An 11,554-nucleotide genomic window follows, 5' to 3' on the forward strand; every position below is an offset into this window, starting at 1 on the left:
GGACATCACAAGGTCACAGGAGCCAATATGAAGGAGCTTCCCGTAGAATAAAATTAATTTCCATGAGTCTGTACTGACACAAATAATTGGATAAATAAATATATGGGTGGAAGCTTCTTCCTTACAGAGGAATTCCAATTAATGTAAAATAAATGAGAGATATTGTAATTCATAATCAGGCAAACACCGCCATAATACTTGTTGCAGGCAACATCCACTAATGGATGCTAAAATGAGCAAAAGTTGAAGAGAAATGGGATATTTGCCTACTCTCAAAGTATCTCCCCTGAGATATTAACTACCAAGGAAAACTGTAACTCCGCAATGGAGAAACCCTGTGGGCAGCACTTAACAAAGTGATTAAGTTAACCTTAAGAAGTCATGTCGATAGCATGCAGCCCCAACATGAGACAGTGAGAAGGCACACTTGTGACCTTCTTGCCAAAAACGCCTAACTTCAGTACAATAATGGGAAGACCTCACACAAACACAATTTGAGATAGTCTACAAAATAACTGGCTAGTGCTCTTCAAACCTGTCAAAATCATGAAAGGTCAGGAGACTAAGGATGCATGACTACTAAATGTATTGTGGGGTTCTGGACTGGATCCTGAGACAGAAAAAGGACAATAGTGGAAAAACTCGTGAAATTCAGATCAGGTCTATATTTAGTTAATAGTATGGTATCAATGCTAATTTCCTGGTTTTGATCATCAGACTATGATTATGTAAAAATGTTAACATTGAGGGAAGCTGGATGAAAGCTGCATGGGAATTCTCTGCGCTTTTTTTTTTTTTTTTGCAACTTTAAAATTATTTCAAAATATAAAATAATGTAGTTTGAATTCCTATCAATACAACTATTGCATCCTTAGTTCTACCCCCAGAGAAGTTTTAGTTATTTCCCATCTCCACATCTATAAAGTGTTTCTGCATCTATTCCTTGATTTATGAATTTTATACTTTATTTATTTCCTTTTATAATAAACACTATAGTTCATTGATTCTACCTCCTACCATCATTAACTTCCAATATTTTTATATTCAATTCTCTGTTGATCCATCACTATGGTCTGGATGTTACTGTCCCCCCAAAAGTCATATGTTCAAATCCTAACCCCTAAAGGTGTTGGTATAGAAGGCAAGGCCTTTGGGAGGCCATTAGTCATGAGGCTGGAGCCTTCATAAATGGGATTAGTGTTCTTTTAAAAGATCTCACAGAGCTCCTTGCTTCTACTAGCATGTGGGGATAGAAGTCTGAACCCCGAAAGGGCCCTCACTTGACCTTGCTGGCACCTTCATCTCAGACTTGCCGCCTCCAGAATTAGGAGCAATAACTTTCTGCTTTTTATAATCCACCCAGTCTGTGGCATTTTGTTACAGCAGCCAAACAGACTAAGACACCCAGTTTTATAACTTTAAGTGAAAACGATACATTTAATATAACACCTTATGTTAACATATTGGAATTAACGTAAAAAAAGCTTTGGAAAAAAGATACCTTATTCTCTCCTTTCATCTACTATAAACAATATTATTGGCTTCATATCAGCACCCCTACTTTTTCTTCCAGTTGTCTTCTTCCTTTCTCTTAATCCTGTTCATCTGACTTTGAGGTTTCCATTTTGAAGAATCATAATAGTTATGTTTTGTTCTGAAACCATCATTTAGTCTTCCTTGTAGTACCTATTGGTTAAGTCCAGCAGCTGAAAACCAGTAAGCAACAGTCATATTGTTACGACCAGGTAAATAATGTTCATACTAATTTACATAGTGTACACACTATAATTAAAGTTTCTCTTTTTTCTGGGCAGGTTTCTGTTTTCCTGGAATTTCTCATTAGCTTTCTTTTTTGTTTCTTCTGCCAATTGTCTTTATCATATTTCCAATTATTTCCAAATTCTTCATGACTTAAGTATTCTATTAAGTCCCCTTTTCCCAGAGACCTCCTTTCTGGGATGCCTGGCTTCCTGCTCAGGTGGGGACTATTTACACAAGGAATCTCTGAGATAACCTTGAGTCCCTCCTAGATTGGCTACACTATTTCCTAGGTTTTATATCTTCCTCAACCTGCTCCCTCCATTTTCGAGAGCATATCCTTAGGTAAATTCATAAGAACAGTTTTTTTTTTTAATGGGGTGCCTGGGTGTGTCAGTCAGTTAGGCAGCTGACTCAGGTCATGATCTTGAGGTTTGTGAGTTTGAGCTCAGTGCAGAGAGTGCAGAGCCTGGTTGGGATTCTCTCTCTCTCAAAACAAATGAATAAACTTAAAAAAAAAAAAAAAGTTTTGAATTAAATAGGTTCAGTCCTTACTTGCCTGAAAATGCTTTGGTTTTACCCTCATATTTAAGTGACAGTTTTGTTGGGTACACAAATGTTGAAGATCTTTTTCCCTTAGAATTGTAAGGTCTTTGTCCCATTGTCTTCTAGCATTTACTTTTGCTATTGCCACTCTGATTCTTGTTTTTTGATGGATATTCTGTTTTAGTCTCCCCTGAAGCATTTAGAATATTCTTCAGTCTCAGTATTGTGAACTTTCATGTTCTGTCTCGGTATGAATATGTAAATCATTTTTTTAAATTTACAAGGTACTTAGTGGGCTATTTTAATTGCAGTGTCACTCATTGACATTGTAATGTCATTCAGCATCAGACATTTTTCTTAAATTCTGTCATAATTTCTTCCCTTCCATATTCTTGGTTCCTTTTTCTAAAATTCAGAAGTTAGGGGTTTAGACCTCCTTGATTGGTCTTCTATGTCTTTTCTTTTTCTCTCTGATATTTAGTGTTTTTGTGGGGTTTTGTGTGTGTGTCTTAGTGTCTTATTTTTGTGTCTGTGTGTGTGTGTGTTGGTTTTACTATTTGGGAGATTTCCTATATTTCTATATTCTAAAATCTATATTTCTATAATCTCTATTAAATATCTATCTCAGCAATCATGTTTTAATTTCCAAGACCCCCTTCTTATATTTTTTCCTTTTGTGAATAGCATTCTGTTCTTGTTTTAAGGACATGGTATCACCTCACATTTTTCTGAGGATATTATTTACAGATTTTTTTTAAGTCTGTTTCCTGAATCACCTTTGTTTCCTCTGGAGTCAATTTTTCTGTTTGTTTAGCTTTTTTCATTTACGTAATTTAAACCAACTGTCTGGTGACCCTTGGATTTCTGTTCATGTTTAAGAATGAGGGATTAAGAAATTGTATGAATGGGAGAGGCCTGTCATCTTGCAGGTGACTGAGCAGGAAGGCAGTTGTCCACTGGATGGTCCCGAAATGCTAGAATCCAAACAACTCTAGAGATGTTCTACTTTGGTAGGAGAGAACTTCTAATTTAAAAAAAAAAAAAAAAAATTAAAGGGGTTCCTGGGTGGCTCAGTCCATTGAGCATCCAACTCTTGATTTTTGCTCAGGTCATGATCTCACAGTTCGTAAGATAGAGTCCCCCATACGCTGACAGTGTGGAGCCTGCTTGGGATTCTCTCTCTCCCCCTTTCTCTACCCCTCCCCTGCTTACACTAGCGCTCTCTCGCTCTCTCTGTCTCTCTCTGTCTCAAAATAAATAAATAAACATTTTGAAAAATTAAGTATTTTTCCAAGAGAATAATCCTAGCTTCCAAGAGTTTTGTCTGTGAGAGAGGGGAAAGATGGTGGGATCAGCTGGTCTGCTCACCTTCCTCCTGGCATGGCTTGGTGCAGCACAAGTCTCCAGCCTGGATTCAAGCTCTGGTTCTCTTCCCTGGGAACCTCGTGTGAGTGGCTGTCATATCACAGACTTTCTCCAACTGCAGGTCCCACCAGGACATCACCCCCAGTCTCAGCCAGGTCAGCTGGTAAAGACCAATGCCATGAGGTGCTCTCTGTGCGGCCCTAAGCCTGTGGAGCAGGCCAAGCTCTATAAATAGCAGCGGTGATTACAGAGTAACACTCTTTTTAAATGCTTGGATTTTATAGCTTTCCATTCAAAACAGTCCAGGCCCAGTGTTTAGTCTCTCTGGGGGGCTGCTGTAAAGGCCACCTTGTTTCACAGCTAAGGAGAGGTTACAAGGCAATTAAAATATTTTTGTCTCTTTTCCCTTTTGATGATTATTCCCATGCGGTGGCAGCCATTGGAGCAGTTCCTGCCTCCATTACCCACAGGGGAACCGGAGAACACAGTGGTGGCCACAAGCCCTGAAGCTGAGCTTGAATTAGAATTTCAGCCTTGGGGCGCCTGGGTGGCGCAGTCGGTTAAGCGTCCGACTTCAGCCAGGTCACGATCTCGCGGTCCGTGAGTTCGAGCCCCGCGTCGGGCTCTGGGCTGATGGCTCAGAGCCTGGAGCCTGTTTCCGATTCTGTGTCTCCCTCTCTCTCTGCACCCCCCCCCCCCCGTTCATGCTCTGTCTCTCTCTGTCCCAAAAATAAATAAACGTTGAAAAAAAAAATTAAAAAAAAAAAAAAAAAGAATTTCAGCCTTAACCCTTCTGTCGGTTTTCAGAGATTTACAAGTAGAAATCAGAAATACTGGTGTCTTTAACAGCCATAGCTAGGCAACTGTCACTCACTCTGCAGGGGTGCTTTTCCCCTTCAGGAGTAGAGAAAACGCTTCTTGTACCAGAGTAATTAAGTGATCTAAACGCCACAAATGCTTTGGTCTGATAAATGCAGTGAGTGCACAAATAAATGCATGTTCTAGCCACATGTAGGTATTTGGGGTAAAGACAACATTCCACATCAATTAACTCTGAATTGTAACAAGCAATGATAATAATGCTGGTTATAAACATCATCATCATATGGAAAGAACAGCTATCAATATCTTACATTGATCCTGACATGTACAGCCTCTTCACGATGTTCGAAAATATTCATTAACCCTTCAGAGCAACCTCACAGGGCAGGCTAAGCAGAGCTCATTACCACCCCCATCATACAGGTGAACACACAGAGGCCTAGTTCTGGCGCTAGTTAGTGGCCAATGCTGAACTGGGCCAGTCAGGAATCAGCATGCTCCACGTAGTCTGTCTCGCTGGGGCCTGGTGGCCAGTGGGCAACAGCCCACATCACAGCCCTTGCCACCCCCCCCCCACTTCTCCCTCTGAGAGCAGAGGTGATGGTGGCTGATGTCTGGGGTACTTGTTTCTGCACTGTCCTGAGGAATGGATGACGAGGGGAGAGATGATTTGGAATAATAAGGATTCTCCAACTCAGCAGGAACAGATTCTGCAAAACCCTGTTCTTTCTCTCTTCCAAAAGAGCAATTATGAAAAGTATTTCCAAGAAGGAAAATATTATGCAAAACAAATAGTTATGACTGTAAATCATTGACGAAAAATGCCAGCACTGCTTTTGGAGTCCAGTGTAGGCACTAAGGACTATTGGTGGTTCTGCCAATAGAGTTGGCATCTGAGACCAAAAGGACCACAGAGGTGACCAGGTCCAGATCCCTCGTTTTACAGGTGGCAATCTGGGGAAGGGGCACAGTTAGTGAATTCTCCCAATGACTGGAGATGGCCTTAGTAATGTAGCCAGCACAGAGCCAGGTATGAAGCAGGTACTTACACATCAGTTAGGAAAGTAGTGAGCTGCAAGCAGCAGAGAGCTGGGGTTACAGGTTTGTTTTTCTCACATAACAAGTCCAAGGGTAGCCATGGTTGGGCCTGGGTGTTCCTGAGCTTAAACAAGAGAAGAAAGTCCTACTCCTCAGGAGCTGATCTGCCCAGAGGCTGGATGGGGTTCTGGGGACACAATGTGACCAGAGAAGAGGGGGCCTTGTTTAGAAACCATAAAACAAACCAAGGATATTTTAACTTAAAGGGGAAGAGCCTGGTTGGAAACTTGACCACTATTGTATAGAAGACAACCTAGATAGGTCCTATGCTGCCCAAGGGGTTAGAAGGAGGATCAGGGAGGGGTGCCTGGCTGGCTCAGCCAGTAGAGCACGTGACTCTTGATCTTGGGGTCATGAGTTCAAGCCCCATGTTGGGGGTAGAGATTACTTAAAAAAAAAATCAGGGAGTGCAATTGTTGGATGACAGTTTCGACAGGAATAATTTTAATGATATGCACTTATTGAAAATACTGAGTTTCCTGGAGATATCAAGTTGAATAAGGAACTGGAGAGGAGTTTGTGTGTGGAGGGAGGTGGAGGAGGAGGAGAAAGAGGAGGAGGATGAAGAGAAGGAAGGAGTAAGAGGTAGAGAAGGAGGGTTACAGCACTGAATAGAGAGATCTCCAAATTTCCTTTTGGAACAATTCATTTAACAAGTATCTGCTTAGTTTCTACTGTGTTCCATACAGGAAACATATTGTCCAAATAAGAAGCTGGTCTGATATGTATGAAAAACTCATGGAGAGAATATGGTACCTGATGAATGTTATTTACTGATTGACATCTCAGGAACCACTTGCCTTCTGCAGATCCCATCCCACCACTCCCAGGATCCTCCTCTCTCCCCCCAGCTCCACACAATGGAAACAGCCTGTTTCCATTCAGGTTCTCAGAATCAGTGAACAGGACAATCTGTGTAGTTCAGTGGCAGCATTTTTTCCAGATACACTGGAGCCTGGGCTTAATGTCTGTCCCATGTGATGTCCAGATGTCTGAAAGGTGACTAGGAAGATCCAGAAAGGTAGTGGGGTGCTCAGTCATTGATTAGTTGTCATTTGAGCCTTTCTGGCCCTCACTGCTCTTACCTGGAAAATGGAAGAGAAGAGTATCTTCCTTATAGAGTTGTTGTGAGCATGTAATGTGCTTTGTGCAGTGTTCAGCCCTTGGTATGGATTCAACAGATGTGATTCATTTAGTTTCTCTGTCTCTGCTCTGCCACTGATTTGATGTCACTTTTCCAGGTCTCAATTTCTTCTCGTGGGTTGGACTAGAACAAGCCCTGTGATTTCTTCCAGCTCTGAACTTTCTGGTGCCCAAAACAAAATGGCTGCCATGTTTTCCCAGCCTTCACCAGGAGGTGGTCTCTGCCAGGAGGTGGCACCACTAATTCACTTTTCCAGCAGAGACGTGGGCTGACCATTTGTTTATCTCCCCTCAGCTTTGACAAGGAGCCTGAAAACTGGCCTCCTTAACAAATGCCTCTAAACTGACTTTTAAAATGATGGTGCCAATGTTTCCCAAATGTGACTAGATTTTCCGTTCTTGTTCCTGGCATATCAAATTTGCCTTCCTTTGGACAGTCATCAGTATTTAGGGAAGAGATAAATAGAGAACTCTCATGGAGCCAACTTCACCATTGCTCAACAGCAAAACTGCAGATACTAAGCACGTGCTGTTGAATTGCACCTACCATGGGCCATTTGCATGCTATTCCAAGGGCACAAATGGCCACTTATGCTGGCAATTGTTTAAATGCCACGTAGGAGATCACAGATAGAATTCTGCAGCCTCAGATCTCTGGCAGCAGTCAGGCTGGAGTGGCCCAGAAAATGTGGTTTTCTAGTCTTCTTGGGTTACTATGAACAGGATCAGTCTTGTGCCGTGAGAGCAGGACAGGAAAAGGACTTACAGCCAACAGAGCCAAATTCCTAATTTTGCCCAAGGCCAATGCTGGATATGTAAAGTGAATTTAAGATGAAAATTCCCTAACTCTCTTCCACCCTTTTAATTTTCTCAAGAGTTAAAGAAACAGAGGAAGGGGAGAAGGAGACGGAAAAGAAGAGAGGGGGAGAGAAAAAGAACAGTAGATTGTTTTTTGTGAAATAGTTAACATTCAAATAGCTATCTTGCCTTTTCCCTCCTAAGTAAATAATTTTAAAATTTAGGAAGTGAAGATATAACTGGATGAATTGGCCATTGCTTCTAGCTTGCCCTGTTTTACACGTGCAAGCTCTAAACATTTATTTGGCTGGAGGCTGGAAAATTAGTGGGCTAAATCAAATTATCCTGTGGATTGGTTTTGACCTTTCGAATGTTAGGTTGTCAAAACTTTCTTCTCTGGTACCAGCCTCAGCAGAAAATTTAGAATGTATCCGCTATGAAGAAGAAAAAATTACTTTCAGACCCTATGCAAGATTTTCTTTATCATCCAAAAAAGACAATTATGATTCCTAGTTTATGGCAAAAAATAAATTAATAAATAAACAAAAGTGGTACGGGAAGAACAGTTTCCTCACTAGTGTCTTTTGTTAGAGCTAAACCGATTATTTTAGATTGCTAGAGAAATCATATCACAGACCGTCGTCAAGTCTCGCTGATGGCAGTGTAGATCTTGTTAGATAAAGTCATTTTTCTTCATTACTAACCAAGTGCGTTGTAAAGAAGTGACCACATCTTTTTGGTCTCTCAAGGTTTTAAAGGTAGAATGAGCAGTGGGATGTCAGAATGATGGTTCTACAGTGCTGTGTAGATGTCATTGAGGATTGTTGTTTCACTGGGTTGGGAAGACAGGGGGTGGTATATCCCAGAACATTCCCTCCTGCTCTTGCCCCCGCACCATCTGCAGAATGGGAGCAGGTGGCATGTGGGTGAGAGCATTATCACGGTTTCATCTGTTGTTACTTATGGAAAGAGAACCTGCCTGTTGACGTTACGGCTTTCTTCTGGTCTAATTAATGAGATCTACTCTAAAATTTACCAGGCATCTCATGACGCCACCAACAAATGAACTCCATTAGAAGATTCTGCAGTGGTTTTTTAAAAATGTCATCAATAGCACACCCAGTCCTTGCAAAAGGCAATTATTTTCTCTTGCTTGCTTTAAAGTCACGCTTACGGTGTATGAATGCCTTTATGAAAGGTAGAGTTTTCTATTTTGAAAAGCAAACCCAGACAGATTTCTGGCAAACTGGAAGGTGCTGTAGGTCTTATTTTCTTCCTTTCCCACAGTGTCGAATTAAGGATTAGGGGATCAACCCTACAGGCTCTTGAGAGGGGTAGTGCTTTATTAAAATGCATGTGAGGTGGGAATAAACCAACATTTATTAGAAACACACTATGAGGGAGCCATTTAACACATGATATGAATTATCTCACTTAATGCTCATTACAGTGTATGAAGAAGGTTGTGTTATCCCAGTCCTTAGATGAGGAAACAGGTTCAGACAGAATGAGTAACCTGTTCTGAGTCATACTGCTTCTATGTGCTAGAAGGGAAGTTGAAATCTAGGTTTGTCTGAGCAGCCCTGTGCTTTTATGATATTCTAGGTAAGCTGGTTGCTTTAGAAGTGAAGGATGTTTCTTGTCGATCACTTCTACAGCACTTACTGTGTGCTAAGCACTGCTTTAAGTTAGGACAGCCTGCACTGGGCTGAGTGGGAACAGAGAGACTGAATGAGGAGGCTGGGAAAATGGGTGCCGGGATAGGCCAAAGGAAATACCAATAGCACCCAAGAGTGATGCAGTGGGGGCCTGAGGCGAGGAAGGAGTGGTCAGCCACGGTAGCAGGCTGACTACACCAGAACATTATTGCAGATGGACTTGGAGCAGCCTGAAGTGGGGAGAGATGATACCCTCCCCATGCTAGACTGCTCAAAACTGCAAAAGGCTCAGGGAAACATTGACCAGAGGACTGGGAAACATTGCAATGACCACCAGCTGAAGCAAGTTTTAGATTCAGTTGAATGTCTTCTCAGCCACAACCCCTCAAAGCAGTGAAGTTCTCAAGAGCCTGGCTTTTGCAGTTGAACCTGGCTTCCCATCTCTGTTTCAGCCCGCTTGCTATGTGACCTTGCACGTCAGCTTCCTCATCTCTAATAATGACTGCCTAATAGGGTTATCGTGAGGCTCCAATGAGATCATTCCCAAGATGTGCTTAGCACAATGCTGGCATGATTTCACACATCCCCTCTAGGATTTCGCTTTCTTAGTTACCCCTCTCCCCATGGCATTTCTGAACTCCTCATCTCTGTCTCCCCTCTGCCTGAGACCATACCCGGGGCTCTCTCACCTTTATACCAAACAACAAAACAAAACACACCTTCCCTCAACTACTTGGTGGTGCTACCCTCTTAGTTCTCACGGCACCTGCAGTCTTCCTTTTTTAAAGATTGAGTTATAACTGACATATAACATTTCTCCAATCTTCTTGAAGGAAGAGGACTCGGGCTGCTAGTCCCGAAATGTAGGTACATGTGTTTTGCATATTTCTGTATCCCCAGCATCTATCCTAGTGCCTGGCATATAGTTGGCACTCAAATATTTGCTGAATAAATGCATGGATGTCTCCATTTCTTCATTATACTTTCCCAACTGATCAATGCCCTGGCTGCCTAGCTTCTGCTCTCGCCCCTCTTGATAAACTTCTCTTCCCCAAATTGCCTCTGACTTGATTACCAAAGCCAGGGGTTGTGGCTCCATCCTCTTCTCTCTGAGCTCTCTCCAGCCAACTCAAGTCTTTAAAACAGACTTCCACTTTGCAGTAAATAGTAAATGCAAAAGTACTCCAAGGGGCACAGACAGGCTTGGCTCTCCAGTTCTTAGTCATCCACTCAGTCAGCAGTATCCTTTGAAGTCTTCCGAGGTCACCTCTCTTTGATGGGGGTGAGTGGCATAAGACAGTGAACATCCCGGAAGCCATCTTCCCTGATCTCAACAGCTGGAAACAATCTCTTCCTGCCCTAACATGCCATACTAAGCTTTATCTGTGTTTCTCTAATGGAACTATCTCTTTCTTTCTATTTTGAGTTAAGGTATTTATAACCACATCTGTGGCACCTGCTATGTACCCTTGGAGGGCAGGAACCAGGCTTTTTCTCACCCACCCATCCCGCTCAGCCTCTAGTCTAGGGTCATACAAAGGGACCAACTGAAAGAATTGTGAAAAGAAGAGACCTTGGGTAACTATGAAAACACTGCCTGTGGAGAGTTTTATAACAAGCTTTTCCACTCACGTTATACCTAGTAAAGTCCCGCAACGTACTCAGCCCTGGCCTGGGTACAGTAAAGGGGTAAGATAGAGAATAACCCTGACAGCAGAGACCTAGCTTGTAATCTAGGTGGGACAAGTAGATATAAGCAACAAAGTTAAATAGCAATTCAAAAAATGCAATTAAAATGAGCAGTATGGAAAGAACAAACACATATTTAAATAATTATTGAGTAGCAACTACATGCCCACTGTGTGATACAGCACTAAAAGGGGCCAGGGGATTGAGTATCCCCAATGTGGCCATGCTGAGGGGTAGTTTTCAGAAGAAGGTAAGAATTACCCTGAACTCTTTCTGTTATTCGATTTAATTTTCCACAGTACAGAGTACGTATGTCCTAGCATTAATTCCAGTGTACAAGCTGTAGGTATTGGGCACTGCCCTCTTTAATGCCCAGATGTTTACAATGCAGTAGAATAGTTAAAAGTGAGAGTCCCAGGTCAGCAGAACCTGGGTCTGAGTCCTGAATCTACCATCGTGGCTTTGGCAGGTCGCTTTCTCTTTCTCACCCTAAATCCCTCCACTATGAAAGAGAAATAAAAATGTCTGCCTCTCAGGTATTATGTAGACATTTATGGAGCAGTCACTATGTGCAAGAAACCATTCTAGACATCAAGGATACAGCAGTGAACAAAAGAGCTGTGTTCATTGCCCTCGTGGACCATGAAGAAGATATGTGTGAACTGCTGGGCACAGTG

Source organism: Leopardus geoffroyi, chromosome B3 (assembly GCF_018350155.1).
Source record: "Leopardus geoffroyi isolate Oge1 chromosome B3, O.geoffroyi_Oge1_pat1.0, whole genome shotgun sequence".
Taxonomy (NCBI): Eukaryota; Metazoa; Chordata; class Mammalia; order Carnivora; family Felidae; genus Leopardus; species Leopardus geoffroyi.